The 22,400-nt window shown below is 39.7% G+C and overlaps 1 long non-coding RNA gene across 2 annotated transcripts in view; it reads right to left on the reverse strand.

Moving 5' to 3' along the window:
* Window positions 1-6,546: 6,546 nt before the first annotated feature.
* The window catches only part of LOC110138256 (uncharacterized), a 30,259-nt gene continuing 14,405 nt past the window's right edge, over window positions 6,547-22,400 (reverse strand). Inside the window, exons 2-3 of one of the 2 annotated variants that reach the window (XR_002314162.2) lie at window positions 10,331-10,602; window positions 6,547-7,809 (exon numbers count right to left, since the gene is read on the reverse strand). This is a non-coding gene — a long non-coding RNA (uncharacterized lncRNA). Of the gene's footprint in view, window positions 7,813-10,330; window positions 10,603-22,400 lie in introns of both variants that reach the window. The other variant, XR_002314161.2, reaches the window with a different exon arrangement.

The raw sequence follows: 22,400 nt of genomic DNA on the forward strand, positions 1-22,400 counted from the left end.
CCACAGGGGCTTGTATGGGTGAATGACATTTTATTACTCTGCCCTTTAGAAATTAGCCTCTCTACTGTCAGGCCCACCATGGAACTTTTCTCCACTTCTCCTTCAGATGTCAACCACCCAGATTTCAAGTAATGCTGGAGAATGGTGTGGCTGGGATGATTCGACTGTGTAGCTGTGTCTGGGTAGCTTTGGGGGGCCAAGGCTTTGTGGTTAGAAGAAAATGGGGATTAATAGATAACTTGGGACAGCACCTCTGCTCAATGATTCATCATCAGATAAGCTTTGAATAACTGATCCATTAATTGGTTATTTTTGTTGAAACACACACCCACACACATACACAGAAACCCTGGTTTTATGAGACTTGCTCTCAAATGGATGTGGGTGGAGGTTTTATCCAATTGAATAATTCATAGCCTTTGGAGTACAATTTATATAGCATTCCTATATTTTTAAATCAAAGAGGTTTGATTTTTTTCCTCAGTGATTTTTTTTTTTTGACAATTTCAAGATGCCCTTTGAAACTATTTGCAGCATTCCAGACTTTTTCAAAACCAAGGCCTTACTTTTCTAGCTATTTGTTCCATCTTTAAGTTAGCCACATTAGTTTTTGTATTACAATTTAACAGTTGATTTTTAAAACCATATGGGAACTTCAAGTTAATTAAATATTTTAATTAAAAAGAATATGCATGACACAGATTACTAGTCCTCAAGAATTATTATAGAGTATCTTTGAAAATTATACTGAACTCAATATTTCATTAATAATTATGAAGATCTTTTCTGATCACAAAACTCTGAAAATCAGTCTTCATTGTGATATTGATGTGAGTAATTTCCAGGTCAATGAAGAGTTCTAGAGACAGAATGATAAAATATTTCACTCTGGGAACTGACTATAACACCTGGAAATTATGCATATACTGTTAAATTAAAGGACATAATGCATACAAATGAACCAAGCACCAGAGTTGACACATAGTATATTTTCAGTGAATAAGAGTAGAATTTGAATATGAATCTCACTTATTCAACAGTATTTATTAAACATCTACTATTACATTGCATCAATTCTAAGCCAGATATTTATTCACTATTTTTTTTTTTTTTTTTGGTGGCTGTGTTGCACAGGATATGGGATCTTAGTTCCCCCACCAGGAATCAAACTTATGCCTCCTGCAGTGGAAACCGCAGAGTCTTAACCACTGAACCATGAGGGAAGTCCCTTCATATTTTATTAACTCTAAAATTGTGATGTTTCAACATTAATTATGGATTGCATTACCATCAGTCAGAGCAATCATAGTATACTACTTGGCTCCAATTTTGTTTGTTTGTTTGTTTTTTCCATGCCGAGGCTTGTGGGATATTAGTTCCTTGACCAGGGATTGAACCGGAATCCTTAGCAGTGAAAGCTTGGAGTCCTTACCACTGCACTGCCTGGGAATCCCCACTCAGCTACCATTCTTGGTAGCACCATTGGATGACTGAGTCCCTTCCTAAGCCTGTCAGTTGACGTTTCAAGGGCCATTCGAGGAAGGTGCATGAACTGTGGTCATTTGAAATCTAACACATGCTGAGATCAATGAGGCACTAGTCCCTAAACTTGCAAAATGGTGAGCTTTTTAAAGGAACGGTGCCATGCCAAGACTCGGGATGACACAGATGGTACGGTGGAAAAAGTCATGGACACTGACCACTGAATTTTAAAGGTAATTTGGCAGAGTCAGGCTCTGGAGATGAAGAAGTTTAGAAAACTGAACCAATCTATTTTGCTTATATTTTGCCTTTCACACATGTAGGAGAGATATGATAAATATCTATGACTAAATAATTCTCTTGTACTAAATAGAAAAATGTCTAAGTATTAGGAAAGCATAGTGTCATCATTTCAATAAGCATTATGTCATCATTTTTCAGAGGCTTTTTTCCCATTTCCTAATGATGCATCTCACCACCAGGGGTGACTTCAGTTCAGTTCAGTCCTTCAGTCGCGTCCAACTCTTTGCGACTCTGTGGACCAGAGCACGCCAGGCCTCCCTGTCCATCACCAACTCCTGGAGTTTACCCAAACTCATGTCTATTGAGTCGATGATGCCATCTTAGAGTCAATGAATTCTGTGTACCAATCAGACTCTGTGCTAGGTTTTGAAGACACAATTAATTAGGCAAATATTGATCAGATGCCTCCTGTGTGTCCCAAACCTGCTACATGCTATGAATGAGCCAGATAAAGTCTCACAGAAGTTTCCCTGATTGCGAAAACAGACATCATACAACATATGTATTCTGGTGGGGCAGAAATGTGTAAGTATTATGAAATATACTGCAATAGAGCTAAACACTGGTGTTTAAGACACCATCCTCATTTTCAAAGAATTTACAATCCTATGTCAAAGACAGAAGGAAATTTCAAAATTGTGTGTTAAACACCATAAAGTCCCAAAGAATCTGGAGGAAGTGACAAAGCATCCTGAAGGGAAAATAAGGATTAAGCAGGTGAAGAGTAGAGGGGGGTAATCCAAGCAGAAGGACTGTCATGTTTAAAGGCCGAGAGGTAAGAGTGAGGCTGGTGACTTCCTTCAGCTGTAGAGTTCAGCTGGCAGAGCTTTCTTTCTCTGTGAGGGGCAACAGATGAGCCTAGAAAGGTAGGTAGAGCGGGAAGATATGGTAGGCTAGGATGAGTCTTTTGTTTTTTATACCAAGAGTGGGTTTTATGCAGGATATAGGTGTGATATAGATGTGATAGGATTTGTATTTTAGAAATATCTTTAGAAAGATGTGTATTTTACAAAGATCTCTTGCTGGAGTGTGGAGAGTGGATTAATTTACTCCTTCTTCCCCCAAGCAAAGACGCCAATTGGTGCAGGAAGTAGATGTTAAGGTTCCCAATTTCCCCAACTTGATTGGATCTCTGTCCTGCTTGTGTGCAGGCTTTGTAGTAAAATGCTGACTTCAGTAACTTATGGTCACTGCCCATGGGGAGCCCAGTTGCAGACAGTAAAATTGTTTTTAAATGAAGTCCTATCAAGTTATTTGACTAGAAATGCAGATTGATAAACCCACTGATCCAGTGAGCAACTGATCAATAAAAATGCCACCTCAATTACATGATAAAGTCAAGAATCAAAGTGTACAGTTGCCCTCCTGAGCTTCTGTGGGACCGAAGAATTTCCATCTGAGATTTATCAAAGGGTCTTGAAAGCCAAAGAATGATTTAGATGAAACTTAATTGATTTTGTGTTTCTGCCAGAACTCAGAGCTTTCTACAGGTCACCGCCTGTCAGGTATAAAAAGTCATAATTTTACCAGAGCTTCCTTTCATGGTTTAGCAGTCTCCAGCAAGTGTTGGACTGATAAACCCTGGTTCTATGTCTGTTTAAGCAGGTGTAAATGAAAATGCCAAAAGACTCAAGTTCAAAGGGAAAAGTGTCACTTTATGGGACTCCCACTTTTTTGGAAAAGCATTTTTGCAAAAAGGTTTCTTTAAGCATGGCTGGGAGACATGCATTCATGTCACTCCCAGCCAGCATGTTGCCCTTTCTTCTTTAAGCCCATGAAGGGCTGGACACCCAGAGAAATGGGCCATTCAGGAAGGCTCCAGATCCAGGGAGACCACTGGCATCTGTTTCTCAGTTAATTATTCCTTTTTGAATGTAGTTGCATTTTCTAAGCAACCTTTTGCAAGGAAATAAGGACGGGCAAAACAAGTCACCTCTAGACATTTTATCCTCACATATGCCTTTGTGTTTCTGGGTGTACATGGGTTTACACCTGCAGGAAACCATTTAAAGAATGTAGATAATACCTATCAGTGTGGTGAGTCACCCTGTCAAGAGAATAATGTACAATGGAGCATCCTTGTAAGTTATTTATCATACCCTGAGGCTTGATGGAATACAGTTTCCTTGATGAAGAGATAAAGGGAGCAACATAAAAGCAAGGTAAAAGAAGAGTGCTTCATTAAAACTGAATCTACCTTCTGGTTTTTTTTTTTTTAAGAATTAGTATTATTACTGCAATTTATCATCCCCCAAATTTCCTCTGTAGAACATCTTTTCAGAAAACGAGAACAGTTGAGAGAGGAAATGAGATTGGAAGAGGACAGAAATACAGAGAGGTAGAGAAAAAGATGGAGAGTCAGTGATAGGAGAGAAGCTGAAGAAACTGACTTGTGTAGAACTGGAATGCTAATACAGTTACAGAGACCAACCCCAGAGAACAGAAATAGACAGCTCTGAAAAAGCAATAGCTTTCTCTCTGGTGAAATTGGTAGGAGGGGTTTGCAGAGCTAGACAGAGAAGGCCACCCTCTGCCCCCCCTCACTCCCAAGGGAGGGCTAAAAGTGAGCTTGTAGAGAACAGGATTAATCACTGAGAGTAATGGATTCTAACTTGAGCAAACCAGTCTCCTCACCTTAGAACAAAGTGGGTCACAGCAAAGGGCCCTGTTTCTCTCAGGGTAGATGGGTGGCCACTGAGAAGGAGTGGGCTCAGGTCCAGGAAAGGGTGGAGAAGAGAGATAATTGGCGTGTTATTCCGTGTTGAGATTTAGTTCAAATTCTGCTTTGTTTGCTCTCCCTCTTCCATTGCTTTGCGAGAAGAGAACCTCAGGAGTAAATAAGCCTCAGGAAGAAGACTAGCTGGTTTTCAGGGCAATATTAATGGTTAGCTAAATAGAGCATCCCAATAAATAAATGTTTTAACCTCATAATAGTGTGATTGTTTAAAAGGACTTAAATCTGAGCTATATAAATAATAGACAGATACAGTTTCTTTGTACAAAAAATGAAAATATCATATAGAAGGCTACACCCTCCTTTCACAACCTTAGTCGCAGTTCTGCCCCAGTCTCTCCCAACGGGATCTTTCATCAGTTTACCCATTTTCCTTTGCAGACCTTCTTCTACATAGAAACTCTGAAATATTATTTTATAAGTGTGTTTTTACTATAAGTAGAATGGGTTGTTTTAATAAATGTCTTTATTATTGAATTAATTTAACATGTAACATTGTATAAGGTATGCAGCATATTACTTTGATATATTTATATGTTGACTATGATTGCCATGTAGTGCTATTTATCACATTACATAATTGTAGCTGTTACGTTATTGACTGTATTTATTTTACTCTGCATTAGATCTCTATGATTTATCTACTACTTGTTACAAGTTGTACCTCTAAACTCCGTCACTCTAATCCTCTTGTCATCATCCCCTAGAATCTATCATTTTACTGTGTTTTTTTTAAAAGGTTAACTTTTCTAGATTCCACATATAAGTGATATCGTACACTACTTGTCTTTCTCTTATTTAGCTTAGCATAATGTGCTCAAGGGCCATCCATGTTGTCACAGATGAAAGGATATCCTGCTTTCTCATGGCCGAATACTATTCCATTGTGTTAATGTGTATGTATCCCATATCTTTTCTATCCATTCATCTGATGATGGGCTTTTTTGGGTTGTTTCTGTATCTTAGCTATTATGAACAGTGCTGTGATAAACATGGGAGTACACACATCTTGTCAAAATCCTGTTTTCATTTTTTTGAGGGGTATACCCAGAAGTGGAATTGCTGAATTTAATGGTAGATCTACTTTTAACTTTTTTAGGAAACTCCATACTGTTCCCCACAGTGGTTGGACCAATTTATAGTCTGACCAACAGTGTATAAGTGCTCCATATGGCTTTTGTTTTTATTGCCATGTCTTAGAGATGGGTCCTTTTTAGTACATGAGTTCTACCCCATTCCTTTTAACTGCTTTGTAGTGTTCTGTGTAGGTGTTTGTGTGATAAGTCATAGTTTATTTGGTCACTCCTCTATGATTTGCAATTATGTGGCTTTCAAATTGTTTTTAGCTTCTGTAAATAAATGCTGCAAAGACTATACAAGCTTATACAAGCTTCCTTGCTCACCAATCTGATTGTTCATTTTTCTAAGGTAGAAATAACTTGGTTTCTAGCCTCTGGGTCTCCAGGTCTTATAACGGCAGCTTGAGTTCAGTGACGTCCATCAGAGGGTCTTAAAAACTGCCTCAATGTAGTCGGTGTTACCTTCAGGGATCGGGTGGAGAGGGAGGTGGGAGGGGGGATCAGGATGGGGAATACATGTAAATCCATGGCTAATTCATGTCAATGTATGACAAAAACCACTACAATATTGTAAAGTAATTAGCCTCCAACTAATAAAAATAAATGAAAAAAAAAAACTGCCTCAAAATTGGAGGGAAGGGAAGACTTACTCTTTAATCTTAGCAAAACATTAGTCCATTTCCCAGCTACATAAAATAACTATTAGTTTTCCAGTTTCAATGATTAACTATTGGTTAAGAATGCTACACCTGGCATCACCCCCCCAAAATACTAATTAAATATTTCTCCCTTTTGTAGCTTGCACGTTAAATACGTATGTCTGAAAGAAAACGTTTTAAATTTATATGAAAGCATGCATAAACCAAGACTTTCATCATAATGCTGTGTAAGAATATTGTCTTTTATTAAATGAACGTTTAATGAATACATGAGACGTGAAAGAAAGAAACGATGTCAAGGGAACAAAACATAGTTATTTCTGCCCTGTGCTGTCTGTACTGGCAGCATCAGGATCAATCCAGTCACAAATCCTATGAGCAGCTGTTTGCACATCATCGGACTAATGAAGTCCTTTGAATGCCCTGTTATCAACGCAATAGAGCAGGAGAGGGAATAAAGAAAGAAAGAGTGGACCACGGAGAGACATCCTGAAGACAGACTCCCTTTCCCCAGCCACTTGTGGAAATCTATCTCAGGGCAACGGATTGATTGTGAGTTCTGGCCTTGGGCAAAATTCCTGTTTGCAGTCAATAAATTAATGGGTGATGCTTTGAAATGGGTTGACTTTAGCCTAATCAATGTCTGATATGGCAATTTTCCCTCAGGCCAAACTCCCACTGAAGTTCTTAGGTTGGAGCTGACTGAAGAAATGGAGGGATCCTTGAACTTTCTCTGTTCTTCATCTGCTTTATTTTATTTTTTTTTTAATCTACTGACAAAGCAGAGTGCTGAATTTTGGCACTAGCATTCTTATTTCCTGTCCTTGCCTGTCGTCTCTTTCACTGGGGTGAAATAACCCTGATGCCCATAGATTTCGTTTGCATCCAGCTCTCCAGCTACAGAGTTCTTATCTGGCCGTTGCTAGTGTAATCTCTTCCCTCTCGGAAAGCTGTCCATAGGGCCAAAGAGGGAGCTGCTCCTTCACAGTAGCGCCTTTGGAAAGCTCTAGGCAGCAGGAAACAGAGAAGTCTGCTCTGTTGGTTCAGCTGGCTTTTCCAGCTGAAGATAACACGGACCGCAAATCTGTCGGGGTTCGTGTTTTCTTGGAGGGGGAGGAGAATTGGGGGGGCAAAATAAAGAGAAGTTTAAGTTTAATATTTCATAACCGTGTGCTCTTTCCCAGGTTTTATTCCTGTAATATTCTCTGTGTGTGGCCAGACCCTTCACAACACAGCTCTATTGAAGGAGGGTGAAGGAAGAGGAAGGGTGGAGGGAGGGATAAAAACTAGCCTTTGGGGGAAATAAAAAAAGACCACTGCTTTTAAGTACCAACCGTGACCTTAGCGGGATGTAGTCAGGGCCTCACAGAATGGAGCTGGTCATTCAATTCTGAAAATAGGATCGGGGGGCAAGTGTGGGTAACATTTGTAGCGAGGCCAGAAGAGGGAAGTGACCCATTTAGACTCTTCTCTGGAAAAAGTAGGTTCTTGAGGCATCAGAAAGTTGACGGACTGAGAGCTTTCCTTCCCTTGAGGGTGTGTTGGGTAATGTCTGCTGGGAAAAACAAAAAAAAACAACAATAAATCTGAGGAACAAAGATGGTTGAAACATAGACGCAAAATCTTTTTCTGTAGTTTGGAATCTTTTTGTCAAATTAAAAAATAGGAGAAAGACTTCTTTTTTTTTAATCTCTGGAAAAAGAACAAGCATTGGCGCGTCCACATTATGTATGCAACGCTATTCCTGCCACCAGGCTGGGCGTCTAACAAGCTTAGCCGCTTAGGAGAAGCATATTTTATTTTCAGGTTGGCCAAGCTATTTCCTGCCTTTGGAGCAAAAACCAGTGCAGCTACTGTACCCTGACGATATTTTTTTCTCTCTGAATATTGTAACCTTCTGAATAACAAGCATGCTGCTCTCTCAAGGGCTCCAAAAACACGGATGGAGAAATACAACAGTCCCATTTTATCCCTTCCCTCAAGAAGAACACCCCTTTCTCTAGATCTGTCCACCCTTTCTGTGATTTCCAAATGTAAACGTAGAAGATGACAAGTGTTTTGATCACTCTAGCGTGAGAAAACATAACCCAAACACACAGTAGTGATTAAGTCACATAGCCTCGAAAAGAAGCAATGGAAATAGGACCAGTTGTAGTTTCTGGGCTGGGTGGGGTCTGTCCAACCAGGGAAGGGTGACTGGGCAGGGGCAAGGAAAAGTGGGGAGGCAGCTGGCGCCATGATGGAAAGGCTTGTGAATGGTGTTTGGCAGTCCACATCCATTGATGAATATTTCTTCAGTGTACAACCATAAGCTCAAAAGACCTTTGATTTCATATAAACCAATGCCCTCATTTTACCAAATAATTTGGTAGGGCAAGAATCACAGTAAATCCGATTCCAGGGCTCTTGCCTCCCAGGTTGGTATTTTCCATTGCTTTGAGTTAGGCATTTTACTACTCAGGTTAAAACACAGTCTCTGTCTTCTAGTAGCTTACACTTTAAAATGTCTATTTCCCAGAAAAAGGAGTAGTTTGGGGAATGAATTAGCACTGAGATGACCAAAGAAGATCCTTGGTTCTAAGCCTGTGTCCCTGGCTGACCATAAGAAAACAGCTGAGCTTATCTGTGCTCCCAAGGAAACCCAAAGGAGAGGGGGCCTTGGGGGAGCTCCTTTAGCATTTTTAAGAGTTGGTGGTTCTATATTAGACCAGTGTGGACAGTTTATGGTGCCATGAGGGCTGTGGGAGTGGTCAGATGTGAGGCTCAGGTGCTCATTTGAAAGTGTGATATTGGAGTAATAGCACTACCTGGGTCTATATCAAAGGTCAGTGTGGGTTCTCACAGGGACAGAAATGGCCTGGCTCTGTACTTCTTCCTTTACAAACAGGCACCGCATGTCAGCTTCCTGACTGACTTCTGGTAAATCATCCTAGAACGGTTCCTGGCATTCACCTCACAGAGGGTTAAAACTTCCTCTCACAAACCAAGGGCTGCACACAGAAGAGACAGACTACAAAGGAGGGTGTTGTTGCTTACTTTATACCATTTGGGAGAAGAGAGAGCCAAAAGGAGAAGAATGCTGTGGTAGAATTTTTTAAATCCAGATTCATAAGAAAAAATTTTACAGAGGTTTTTCTTTTTTTTTTTAACTCCATTTTTTTTCCCCTCTCTCCTCTCCATCCAACCTAAACCATTTATTAAAAGCCATCTTATTAGGGTAAGAAGGCTTCCTATGCTATCGCAACCTGTTGAGACCCAAGAACTAAGGCTTTGCCCAGAGGTGGCACAGATAGGGGTTGGTGATGTTGGCCTACTGGACTCCCAGCCTTGGCTCCTAAAAGGGCATGGGGTAAAAGTTTCTTGTGGGACTGCTTTCATCCTTCCCATGAGCAGGACTAGAAGAATATGCTGGAGGCAAAAGAGAGCTCCACCTTCCTTCCTCTGCCCCATTTACTTTCTGAGAACCAAGATGAACAGGACAATCACATCTATTATTGATTCCGAGAATTCCTGGGAAATGGCAGCAACCTGTATTGTTGGGGACTAGGAAGAAACCAGGGACACCGGCTCAGGTTCAGCTAATATTTGTGTTAAAACTGAAGTGTTTTCTTTAACAGAGATGTGGGTCTTCACCCCTCAAGAATACTGTGCTCAACAATATTGCTTGTAAATGTTTATGGACATAATTTTTCAGAGGGGAAATACATAGAATGAAGAATTAACGTCTAGTAAAAAAAACTGAATGAACTGCTGGAAACTTTCGTGCTATTACATTGGGAAATGCAGACAAGCTGATATAGTGCATGTTTAAACAGTGCAGAATGAGACAATATTAAAAATATTTATTTTGGGACCTAAAGTAGGTGTTGACATTTATACGAAGGCCATGCAGACCTGCCCAACTGTCTTTCTGTGCATTACCATAGTGTTTAAAGGGCCAACCGCCTCTCTCTTTTTTTTAAAATTTCATTTATTTATTTATTTTGGCTGTGCTTGGTCTTCGTTACTATGCAGGCTTTCTCTAGTTGTGGCGAGCAGTGGCTATGCTTCATTGTGGTATGTGGGCTTCTCACCGTGGTGGCTTTTCTTGTTGCGGACCTCAGGCTCTAGAGCATGCGGGCTTCAGTAGAGGCAGCTCCTGGGCTTGGTAGTTGCAGCTCAGTTGGGCTCAGGCTTGGTAGTTGTGGCACCAAGTTGTGGGGCACAAGCTTAGTTGCTCCATGGCACATGGCATCTTCCCAGACCAGGACTCGAACCTGTGTCCCCAGCATTGGTAGACAGGTTCTTACCCACTGTGTGGCCAGAAGGGGCCAATCACCTCTTGAGAGTTAACATGCTTTATTTACTAAAAATAAGAAAAAAAAAAAAGAAAGAAAAAAAATTGGTACCTTTTTTCTTTCTGGGGTAAAAATTAATTTGTTAGCCATCAAGACAGCCAAGCAGAGGAAAAAACTTTTCCCCTCCTTTTTAATCTGCTTTGATGACATGGTAACCAAATAACCAAGCTGTGCATCTATACTCAAAATACACTGAATCAGTCTCTAGGGCAGGGCCAGATCATCAGCTTTTTTCTAAAGCGCCTCAGAAGATTCTATTGTGCAGTTAAGTTGAGAAACTGCTTGTCTGAAGTTTCACCACTTTGAATTGGTATTAGTTAGGAGGAAACTTGGTCAGAAACAGGACACAGGGAAAGGTGCTACGAAATAGTACTGTTTCTTTATCAACTGCTGCATTGAATTAAGGGCGTGAAAAGAACTTTGAGCGTCTGATTGTCTTGTTCGTGTGCATCCGGATAGGAGCACACTCCAGGAATGGATATTCTGTTTTCTACAGCTTTCAGTGCTACGTATCCAAGTATCTTTTTTTTTTTTTTAATTTTTGTTAGAGTATAATTGACTTGGGGGCTTCCCTAGTGGCTCAGATGGTAAAGAATCCACCTGCAAACACAGAAGACTCCAGTTAGATCCTGGGTCAGGGAGATCCCCTGGAGGAGGAAATAGCAACCCACTCCAGTATTCTTGTCTGCAGAATCCCATGGACAGAGGAGCCTGGCGGACTGCAGCTCATGGGGTGGAGAAAGAATAGGACACAACAGCGACTAAACAACAACAGACAGCATTGATTGACAATGTTGTGTCAGTTTCTGCCATACAGCAAAGTGAGTAAGTGATACGTATATACATATGCCCGTTTTTTAAAAGATTCTTTTCCCATATAGATTTCAAATATTTTGTAATCCATTTCAAAACATCGCAACGGATGGAAAAGCAAGTAAGTAGACCTGTAGTAAAATGCATTCTAGAAAGAGCTTATTTTTATAGAAAATAAAAAGGGAATTAAAGGTGAAGTTAGGATTGCTTTGAAACGGTGCACCATGGGTAAATTTTCATGTGTGCATACTACAAATAAAACTGACTTTCACAAAACCAATTTATGAATGCTCTTAGAACTCTCTACCAAAATTTTTCTTCTTAGTTAATGCCAGAGAAGGTGTTTTAGCCATTTCTCTGATCGCTGTAAAAGTATTGGTCTGGCTAGATTTATAGGTAATTTCCAGTTGTAGTAGCAATAACCTATAACTTATTCATATTTAAAAGCTATAATTATTGGAGGAAAAAATTAAAGGTAAAGCTTCCATCTTCATTGAGATACAAAAGGATGAAAAACCTTTATGAAAGGAAAGACAAAAAGCAGTCATTTAAATGTTGAGGTCAAATATATAAGGTCTGTTTTCTTAATTAAAGAAATTTGGACACAGATAATAGTAAGAAATACTTTCTTTTAATAGCTAAATAGGTAATCAATAGGCTGAGCTCCAAGTCTGATCATCTCCACTCTTTGGTTCCTTTAAGGTCATTTCCTTTTCTTTTTTTTTTTGTTTTTTTCACTGTGCCCAGAGTGTGAGTGAAAGTACTGAAGGAAGGTGTACATGGCCCTGTTTCAAGACCTAAAGGTAGGAATCCATTTAGTTGAGAACAGGTCTTCGTTGTTTGTGTGGAGTTTTGAACTCATTTGGGAAAGTGCTTAGCACAAGGAAGAAAAACAATCACTGAACAATGACATGTGGACTCCAATGGGAGGTGCAAAACCAAAAAGGAGGAAAAAATTCCTTAGCTTTCCCACTTTATGAAACAGTAAGTCTTTTCCTAGCTCAGCCTGGATTCAGCATAGACTTCCCCCAAGGTTGCGTTAGGGTTTTCATGGTTGCTAGGCACTTTTGCCTCTGTGGGTTCCTTCTTTCATAAAACAAAACACCTAAAAATTATACTCTATGACTCTGTTGGTATAAAGACAAATATATTAATATTATATATAAAATACTGTCTTTAACCTAAATTTTTTTCTTCTGTTTTTAAAAGAAATGAACAGTTTTTGCCCGAAATGCATTGTGGGCCTTCAGCACTGTGCCTACTGCCTAGCAGATACGTTAACCCTGACTAGAAGCTGGTGTGTGAGGAGAGGACTAGCAGAATAAGGATAGTAGCAAAGGATAGGTTGGGAGTTTGGGATTGACATGCACACACTGATATATTTAAAATATACTTGATATATACTATCAAGTACCTATTGTGAAAAAAATTAATTTTTTAAAAAAAAAGGAATAATAGCAAGGGATGAGTCACATAAAGCTTTCTAGCCCATGGTACCATGGTAAGGATGTTGGAATTTATTTTTCATGAATGAGATGGGATGTTTCAAGGGTTATGAACAGAGAGGTAGCATGATCTGATTCACATTTTAAGGAGATGGTTTCTTTTGTGGAGAAAATACTATAGACGGTAAGAAAGAAAATCAGAGAGTGTCAAGCAACTATTCTGATAATCTAGGAAAGAAATGACATGGCTTGCACTTAAGGCAGTGGTGGAGGTGGTAAGAAGTGATCAGATGATGAGTAGATATTAAAGGTAGAGGCATAAAGGATTTGCTGACAGACTGAATGTTGAATTGTGATTGAGAAGATTCAAGATGACTCAAAGCTTTTGCTTGAACAACTGAAACTGTGAATTTGTCACTTAAGACGGCTAACATTGTAGGTAAAGCACATTTAGGGAGGAAAATATCAAGAGTTCCGTTTTGGACACGTCTAGTTTTAGATGTTTATTAGACATCCAAGGGGAGGTGTCTGGAGTTTAGAAAGTGGTCCAGACTAAGGATAAATTTTGGTTGCTCTTGGGACTTTTCTGGTGGTCCAGTGGTTTAGACTCTGTGCTTCCACTGCGGGGGCCGTGGGTTCAATCCCTGGTTGGGAAACTAAGATCCTATATGCCAGTAGCTGTGCAGCCAAAAAAAAAAAAAAAAAGTCTGGGAACATCTACTTTCAGGTGGTGTTTAAAGCCAGGAGAGGAGGAAATCAGAGAGGGAATGTTATGCAGATACATAGAGAAGAGACCCAAGACTGAAATCTCAGGTGCTCTGATGCATAGAGATTGGGCCCATGAAGAGGAACCAACAGATGAGACTTGTAGGAGTGGCCAGTAAAGGAGGCAGAGTTCTGAGAGAATGGTGCCCTGGAGCCCAAGTGAAGGTCTCCAGCACGTCTGTACGAGCAGCTGCTTTCAAACTCTGACAGCTTCTGTCTGCCCAACACCACATGAAATGATGGGAGCTCCACAAGCTTCCTTCCTTAATACAGGAGGAAACCAAGTTTCCCCTGCCAAAAATGTGATGGAAAATCAACCTAACAGCAATTCACCCACTCCTTGTATGACTTGCCACAAATAAAGTGATTTAAATAATCTCTTTCTGGTTCAGTTAAGATGTAAGTACTCCCAAGAGGGTAGAATAAGTCTTGTAGGTCAGGGTCTTTTCTCCTGGTGTGAGAGTCCTTGTAAATGACAGATGACCTCTTTTGGTCACTTTTGAAGAGGCATTTTGGAGGAAATGATGAGAAATGTGTACAAATGGCAGTGGTAAGGAATCCAACAATGAATCCTGTCATAGATGTTGACTTGGTTCACACATAGACATGATGGAGGAGGAGCTCAGAAAAAGATGGCTGAGAACTAGAACATGGCTCAGAACTAGAACAAAATGCAATCAGAAAAAAGTAAAAGGAAAAAAGCATTTTCTTTGCTCCAAATAAAGCCTTACACAACCAATTAAAAGTTACATTTAAATACAGTTGTCGCAGATTTAGTCAAACATCAACCATAAGTCAGCACCAGCACCCAAGGCTGTTATAGGATTTCAGAATAGTTTTTTTTCCACTTCATTTTTTTAACTGAAGGATATTTGCTTTACAGAATTTTGTGGTTTTCTGTCATACATAACAAGAATAAGCCATAAGTACATTTTTAAAGTCCTGGTTCACATTCTATATTGGGATATTGCTTTTTTTTTAATTTAATTTTTTAAAAGTGCCATTAATGGAGGGGAGTGATGGTGAGAGGCAATGTATGAAGTCTTTGAGTAATTTAGAAATAAAATCTTTTAAAAACTGCTTCCTTCTGAGAATACATTCTGACACTAGATTATACAACTGTATTCTCTTCAATAGGATTAAATCATAAAGCAACAAAGAGAGAATAAGGTTATGGTAAATTTATATCAATCTTTTAATTTTTCTATCTCTATGAATCTGTATGCAGGTCAAGAAGCAAAAGTTAGAACTGTATACAGAACAGCAGACTGGTTCCAAATAGGAAAAGGAGTAAGTCAAGGCTGTATATTGTCACCCTGTCTATTTAACTTATATGCAGAGTACATCGTGAGAAATTCCAAGCTGGATGAAGCACAAGCTAGAATCAAGATTGCCAGGAGAAATATCAATAACCTCAGATATGCAGATGATACCACCCTTATGGCAGAAAGCGAAGAAGAACTAAAGAGCCTCTTGATGAAAGTGAAAAAGGAGAGTGAAAAAGTTGGCTTAAAACTCAACATTCAGAAAACTAAGATCATGGAATCCAGCCCCATCACTTCATGGCAAATAGATGGGGAAACAGTGGAAACAGTGAGAGACTTTATTAATGAGGACTCCAAAATCACTGCAGATGATGACTGCAGCCATGAACTTAAAAGATGCTTGCCCTTGGAAGAAAAGCTATGACCAACCTAGACAGCATATTAAAAAGCAGAGACATTACTTTGCCAACAAAGGTCCATCTAGTCAAAGCTGTGGTTTGTTTCTCCAGTTGTCATATATGGATGTGAGAGTTGGATATAAAGAAAGCTGAGTGCTGAAGAATTGGTGCTTTTGAACTATGGTGTTGAAGACTGTTGAGAGTCCCTTGGACTGCAAGGAGATCCAACCAGTCCATCCTAAAGGAGATCAGTCCTGAATATTCATTGGAAGGACTGATGTTGAAGCTGAAACTCCAATACTTTGGCCACCTAATGCTAAGAACTGACTTATTGGAAAAGACCCTGATGCTGGGAAAAGATTGAAGGCAGGAGGAGAAGGGGATGACAGAGGATGAGATGGTTGGATGGCATCACCAACTTAATGGGCATGCATTTGAGTAAGCTCCGGGAGTTGGTGATGGACAGGGAAGCCTGGCATGCTGCAGTCCTTGGGGTTGCAAAGAGTCAGACACAACTGAGCTACTGAACTGACGATGATATAATATGTATCAATATAAAATAATATACCAGTATACTAATACTATATCAGTATAAAGTAATATAATCATGCTACAAAACTTTGAAACAAACAAATGAAAAAAAAATCACCCTATATCAAATCACCCAACATACCACCATTTTGGACTATTTCTTTCCAATCTTTTTTCCTAAGCAAATTTCAAAATCTATGCAATTATAAAGTATAAAAACATTCATATCTTACTTTCTCTGTAGAGTATTAAAACAGGATTTTAAAAATGTGGATGCTGCATTTCTAAATTGGAATTTCTTTACAGCAGGATCTTATCTACACCTTTGGGCTGTGACTCTTTTTTCTTTGGTTGCACTGGGTCTTTGTTGTGGGCTCAAGAGTTGTGGCATGCAGTCTCTCAAGTTGTGGCATAAAGTTGTTGCAGTCTCTCAAGTAGTTGCCCCTTGGAGTGTGGGATCTTAGTTCCCCGATCAGTGATAGAACCCATGTCCCCTTACTTTGCTGAAAGTTTTATTTTTGTTTTAGTTTCAAAGGATTTGTTAACAAAAGAACCCACTCATTACTCAAAAATAAACAGTTTCATTTTTTATAGCTTATTTGACTCAATTTCAACACACAGTCATTAAAAGAAAAGAAGTAGAAACAGCAGAAGTAATAGCATATACATCACTGAATTAGGACAACCTACAGTCAGACTTGAACAGTACTGGAAAGACCCTTGTTAACAGCAACTTGGAGTCCCAGTTGGGAGAGGGTCTTGGGTGGTTTGTCCACCTGACAGGTGAGACCTCAAACTGCAGTTTGGGGGGCTCTCTCTTGTAACTCCAAAACTGTTATCATCATCAGTTTGCATGCAAAAATGCAGATTTTTTTTTAACTTTTTACAATGACAATGTTATTTGTTTCGCCTTCTGAGTTACAAGGCTTCTTAGACCCTGGGGGGTTGGCCAGAGCTCCAGGGGCTCAAGAATTCCAAGACCCATTCCCTTTCTTATCTGAAGTGCCACCTGACTTGATGTGCCTGCAGGCAGGCATAGAATCTGGGCAGGGTTCCAGGCAAGGCAGAAGTAGGTCAGAGTCCTGCTCTCCTTTTTTCTGAAGCCCAAACAAGACTTTCTCCATTTTAAGTTCCCTAACACCCCTGCATTGGAAGGTGGATTCTTAAACACTGGACTACCAGGGAAGTTTTCTGGGCTGCAAATCTTTAATTGCTCCATCAATTATTCTCCATCAGCAAGTGACAAGAGAGTCTATAAGATGACCCTGTTAATCATCTGCCCTACAGTAAATTTTCTTTTTTTCTTTGCAATCCAAACCATATTATTTTTCGGATGTCCACATATTCTTTACTGGCATCCATTCCTAACTAAAAAGTGACTGGGTTTAGCTAGTCCTGGCGGATCATTCCTCTGGGTATGATCATTCTATTCAGTGAGATGTGAGGGGAAATGTGGGAACAGTTTTTCATTTTATTCCAAGAGTCATGAAAGGGAGATGGTCCTCTTCTTCAAGACATTGTCATGCTTACATAACAGAAAACTCTGGAATCATCTTGAAACAAGGAAGAGAGCTAGCCAAAGACAAAGCCAAGATGTGGGGGTGGGCAGAAAGATGGCACCTGCAGTAATACTGAGCCACTGCCCCCAGCTGCCCTCTCTCTCCTCTAGGAACTGGCCCATTACTTGGGTTTCACAGAGTAAAGGGCCCAGTAAGTGGTGGCCAGTGGACCCTGATTTTGCCCAAGACCTTGGTCCACTGTAATTGCTACTTATTTTTCTCTGATCTATGTCTCTCCTTGTTCCCTAGTTTCAGGAAAGAAGTTTAAAGCATTTATGGGATCTGGTATTAAATGTTGGAAATCTTAACATTTGGTATTAATTCATTCAGTATAGGTGAAGATAGTGAAGGACAGGGAAGCCTGGCATGTTGCAGTTCATGGGCTTGTGCAGTCAGAGACAACTTAGTGACTAGACAATAAACAAATGTGTTTGAGCACCTCTTTTGGTCTTGATTTGGTGTTGGAAGTACAAAGAAGAATGAGGCATAATAGCAGTTCTCACGTTGTTCAATAAACATATACCGATTGCCAGTCATGTGTTAGATACTGGGGTTATTGGAGAGACCAGAGTCTGACAAGAAGAGAGACTCACATCCCCTAATAACTCATTTTCCACATAATGTACTGTGTTGTATCACATAATGTGTGTTTTAACAGTGGCATAAATACAATATTCTAAGAGTCAAAAATTGAGAAGTGGCTCACTGTCAAAGAGGACACATTTCATAAAGGGATTAATATTTATGAGGTGCTTTAGCATGGAAATAATATTGGAACGGCTTCCCTGGTGGTTCAATGGTAAAGAATCCTCCTGCCAATGCAGGAGATGTGGGTTTGATCCCTGGTTTGGGAAGATCCCTGGACGTGGAAACAGCAACCTACTCTACTATTCTTGCCTGGAAAAATCCCATCGACAAGAGGACCTGACAGGCTACAGTCCATGAAGCTGCAAAAGAGTCAGACACAACTTAGTGACTAAACAACAACAAATTTAAGTGGATATGATTTTCAAGGGGCTATGAGGGGAATTTTTTTAAAAACACACATACAGCTTGAGTTGCACAGGAAAATTTTGTATAACAATGATTTGGTGGAAAGACAAATGAGGAAGCAAATCATGTGCAAGGTGATGCTTCTCTGACAATATATTAACACCAACCTTCAAGTTTGAAGCTACTTGACTTAAAAATCCACTTTCTATGCATTGAAACAGCAACTGAATACTGAAAGTAAAAAATAAAATTACACATTAAGTAATGGTCTCTAGGTTATAAAACTGTTCTGAGGCAGACTAAAGATGGTCAAGGGATTGAAGGAAATACTCTGGAACTCACTACTGCTATAGCAAGCTCCCACTGCTGTCAAGGTCATTGCGTCTATTTCTTTATTGCTGCCCCCACTGAGTCCACCTGATCCTGGGTTACCTGTTGCAATCATTTGGCACACTATATGGAAACCTATTGACCCCATAGATGGTTATGAAATCTTGAGTCCAGACATTTCAAGTTGGAAATACATTTTCATCCCCGACAGGGCTAAGATATATTTCATGTTCCTGTTGTAAGACCAAACCCCAAAGCTCAGAAAACTTCTATCTTTCTCATAGTGGGTGTCCTAAATACAGGGTATAGTATGGCCAATGGTAACCAATCCACAAAGAGGCAGATCTCGTTTTTACAGTTCTGTGGAACAGCTGGATGAAATTTCTTTCAATAAGTGCTCCAAAATCAGACATAGACCTATAGAGCATTAATGGTAAGTGTTTTTGGATAATAACTGATGGCTGTGCAGCAGCTGGGCTAAGCAGGGGAAAGCTGCTGGAATAGCCCAGATAAGACTTGATGCGAGCAAAGGTCATGTCTGGGGTATCTGTGTGTATGTGTGTGTGCTTAGTCATGTCTGACTCTGCAACTCCATGGACTATAGCCTGCCAGGCTCCTCTGTCCATGGGATTCTCCAGGCAACCATACTGGAGTGGATTGCCATTTCCTACTCCAGGGGATCTTCTCAACCAAAGGATTGAACAAAAGTCTTGCATCTCCTCCATTGACAGGCAGATTCTATTATCACTGCATCACCTGAGAAGCCCCAAGAGCAAAGGTAATGGGTGTGAATACATGAGGCTTATGGAAGAGTGCCTTAACTTTGACTAAGTGCCTACTATGAAGTAGGCATTGTGCTGAGTGATATATATATCATGATACATATGGAAGGACAGTTTTAAAGCTATATTGAGTGCTTGAAATCAGAACACACACACATACACACCAGCCCATGCATTCTACTTTTTGCTAAGCACTCTGAGTATTTAGATCTCTATCAGTATCTCAGAGTGTTGAGTTATAAGTGAGAAGGCCCCCAAAGATAATACAAAAACACAATATAGCTCTTGGGGAAATAAAACTACCATAAGCCGAAAAACAATCGGCAAAATAAAATCTTCACACTCCCCACTGAATAAGAATAATAAAAATGATAATGGTAACAACAGCTAACTTTTCCTCAGTGCCAGAAGGTGTCAGAACCATGCTAAAAGCATGCAGTTCACTCTCATGCAAGGCTTGTAGCAAAGATATATAGTAGAGTCAATTAATATTTTTATTTTATAGAAAAGTAAACTGCTTTGGAAGTGCTTAATTGTTTCCCCAAAGTCACATGGAGAGTGAGCGGCAAAATTCAGACTGAGACATGGACCTGTCTGACACCCAAGCCTGTCCTCCAGACAGAACAGAACACGGGGGCTGGGTCACATTCAAGGCCCTTTAAAAGCACATTTTATAGTGAAAAGCTTTAGCCTCGGGGCACTAGAAATTTGGCAACTTCCAGATACATTTGACTTGTTTTTAATATGGTTGATCTAAATCATTTTTTAAAACTTTCTTTTTTTCTTTAGATTTGAAAGCATGACTGAACAAGTCTTTAAATCTACCAGTTTTGTGGCAGTGAAGTCTGGTTTAAAATGAATATATTTCTTCTTCCCTGTATAAAGGACTATTTCACTGTTTTTTCCCCTCATCTCATCTCCAATCTCATTTCCCATCAAAGTGGCTAAATTCTTGATACACGTGCAGTCTGAGAGTGTCCAGTCTTGCCTGTGGGTCTGCATCGCTTGGCTTTTTTGTTTGTTTGTTTTGTCTTTTGTACTGCTAATATTCAAGGCAAAACAATTCAGAAGAAAAGCTAAACCACATCAAAACAAGCCCTGTATTGAATTTGTTATATTTACTCTCTCCTTTAATCCTCCCAACAACTTCATGAGTTAGGTGTTAGTAAACTGCAGTGCAGAGAGATTGTCAACGTCACACACTTGTAAATGGCCAAGCTCTTTAACACTGGGCTATGTAACTTCTGCTTACTGAAGGGACCAAATCCATTTCCAAAATAACTCCAATTGGATCCTCCCACAGTAAATAATATTCTCCTTGGTTTACTCACTTGAAATGGTAAAGCTCACCCATCAGAAGAGACTTCACATTCTCATTCGTAGGGAGCATCCTTATCTTCATTGTTTCTAAATTTCTGCCATGCCAAAAGCTTCCATGCTAGCAAGTAAGACTGAAGTATACGTTGTTGTTTTTATAAAAAAAAAAACTGTACAACAAAATTGCTGTTTATTCTTTTTCTTTTTGGCAATGCCCAGTGGTTTGTGGGATCACAGTTCCCAGACCAGGGATTGAACCTGGGTCTCATCAGTGAAACGGCCAAGTCCAAACCACTGGACCATCAGGGAATTCCCACAGAATTGTCATTTAAAGAGGCAGTCAAAGAGCATGCAGTTAAGATAATAGAAAAAATATTGTGGAGATGTCAGGTAGTTAATTAATAAAAACATTCTGTCCTTTTAGATGTGTGATGTTTATAGAATTCATCACCTCTTTGAAAGTATTCTTAATTAAATACTTTTTTACCTGATTGCAACTTGTGCCCTGTTTCTCAAAGAGAACTCTCCAAGTGATGCAGACACTAGATCTCACAGAATGGGACCTGACCCAAGGTGGGAAAGTGGGGGAGGGGAGTCACATTCATTATCTTGGCCTCTTATCATGTTTTAACCAATGTTCTAACCTGTAAGTAGAGGCAACATACAACTATTCTCACTTTCTAGGGGGCCATTTGCTATCTTAGAACTGGATTAGAATGTCATGCATAGTGAGTAACTGTCTTCTCAGCTTATATCAGCTGCTACACTGCTGTATCGAAAGCGATCTGAGACCAAGTAGAAAGTAAACAATGTCCAGTTTACTCTCACTTAAACAGTGGGTTTCAAAAATGAAACAGTCCAAAAATCAGTCATGAAATGACTAACACGTCATTGACATGACATTTTATTTCATCAACTATTGGAAGCATCTAAGAAACTATTTCCTTAGGTTGTGGTTACAGATGGTCGGATCTTTTCTATATTTTCTATGTGAATATATATTTCGCTGAATGTCCCTGAACGAGTAGTATACCAAAATCTGTTGCTCTTAACTTATTTGAATGTGATTTATTCAGCTATCTCAGTTTTCTGAAAGACATCTGACAGCTCAGGATAATGTAGAAAAAGATAGTCAAAAGTGTCATCAAAGGTTCCGTTAATTAGGACAGGTACATTTTACCCAAAGATGAGCTATAGAGGACCTCACTCTTAATTTAGATACACTTTTTACTAAATATAGCTGTATGGTTACTTACCTTTAAGCTTAAAAGTAGCAAGCAATTAAGAACTGTGGTGCATCAGGGTAAAGAATCCAGTTCAATCCCAGGGTTGGGAGGATCCCTTGGAGAAGGGAATGGCAACCCACTCCAGGATTCTTTCCTGGAGAATTCCATGGACAGAGGAGCCTGGTGGACTACAGTGCATGGGGTCGCAGAGTCTGACATGACTAACACTTTCATTCTTTCACTTTCAGGGTGCTACAATACAAGAATTGCTGTAGATGTGAGTAAGAAAGAAGAAAAGCTATGGAAAGAGGACACGGAACTTAATAGGAACAGAGGCCATTTCATGTGGGTCAAACAGTCCTATGTAATACAATTGTTCCTG

Source organism: Odocoileus virginianus, chromosome 21 (genome assembly GCF_023699985.2).
Source record: "Odocoileus virginianus isolate 20LAN1187 ecotype Illinois chromosome 21, Ovbor_1.2, whole genome shotgun sequence".
NCBI lineage: Eukaryota > Metazoa > Chordata > Mammalia > Artiodactyla > Cervidae > Odocoileus > Odocoileus virginianus.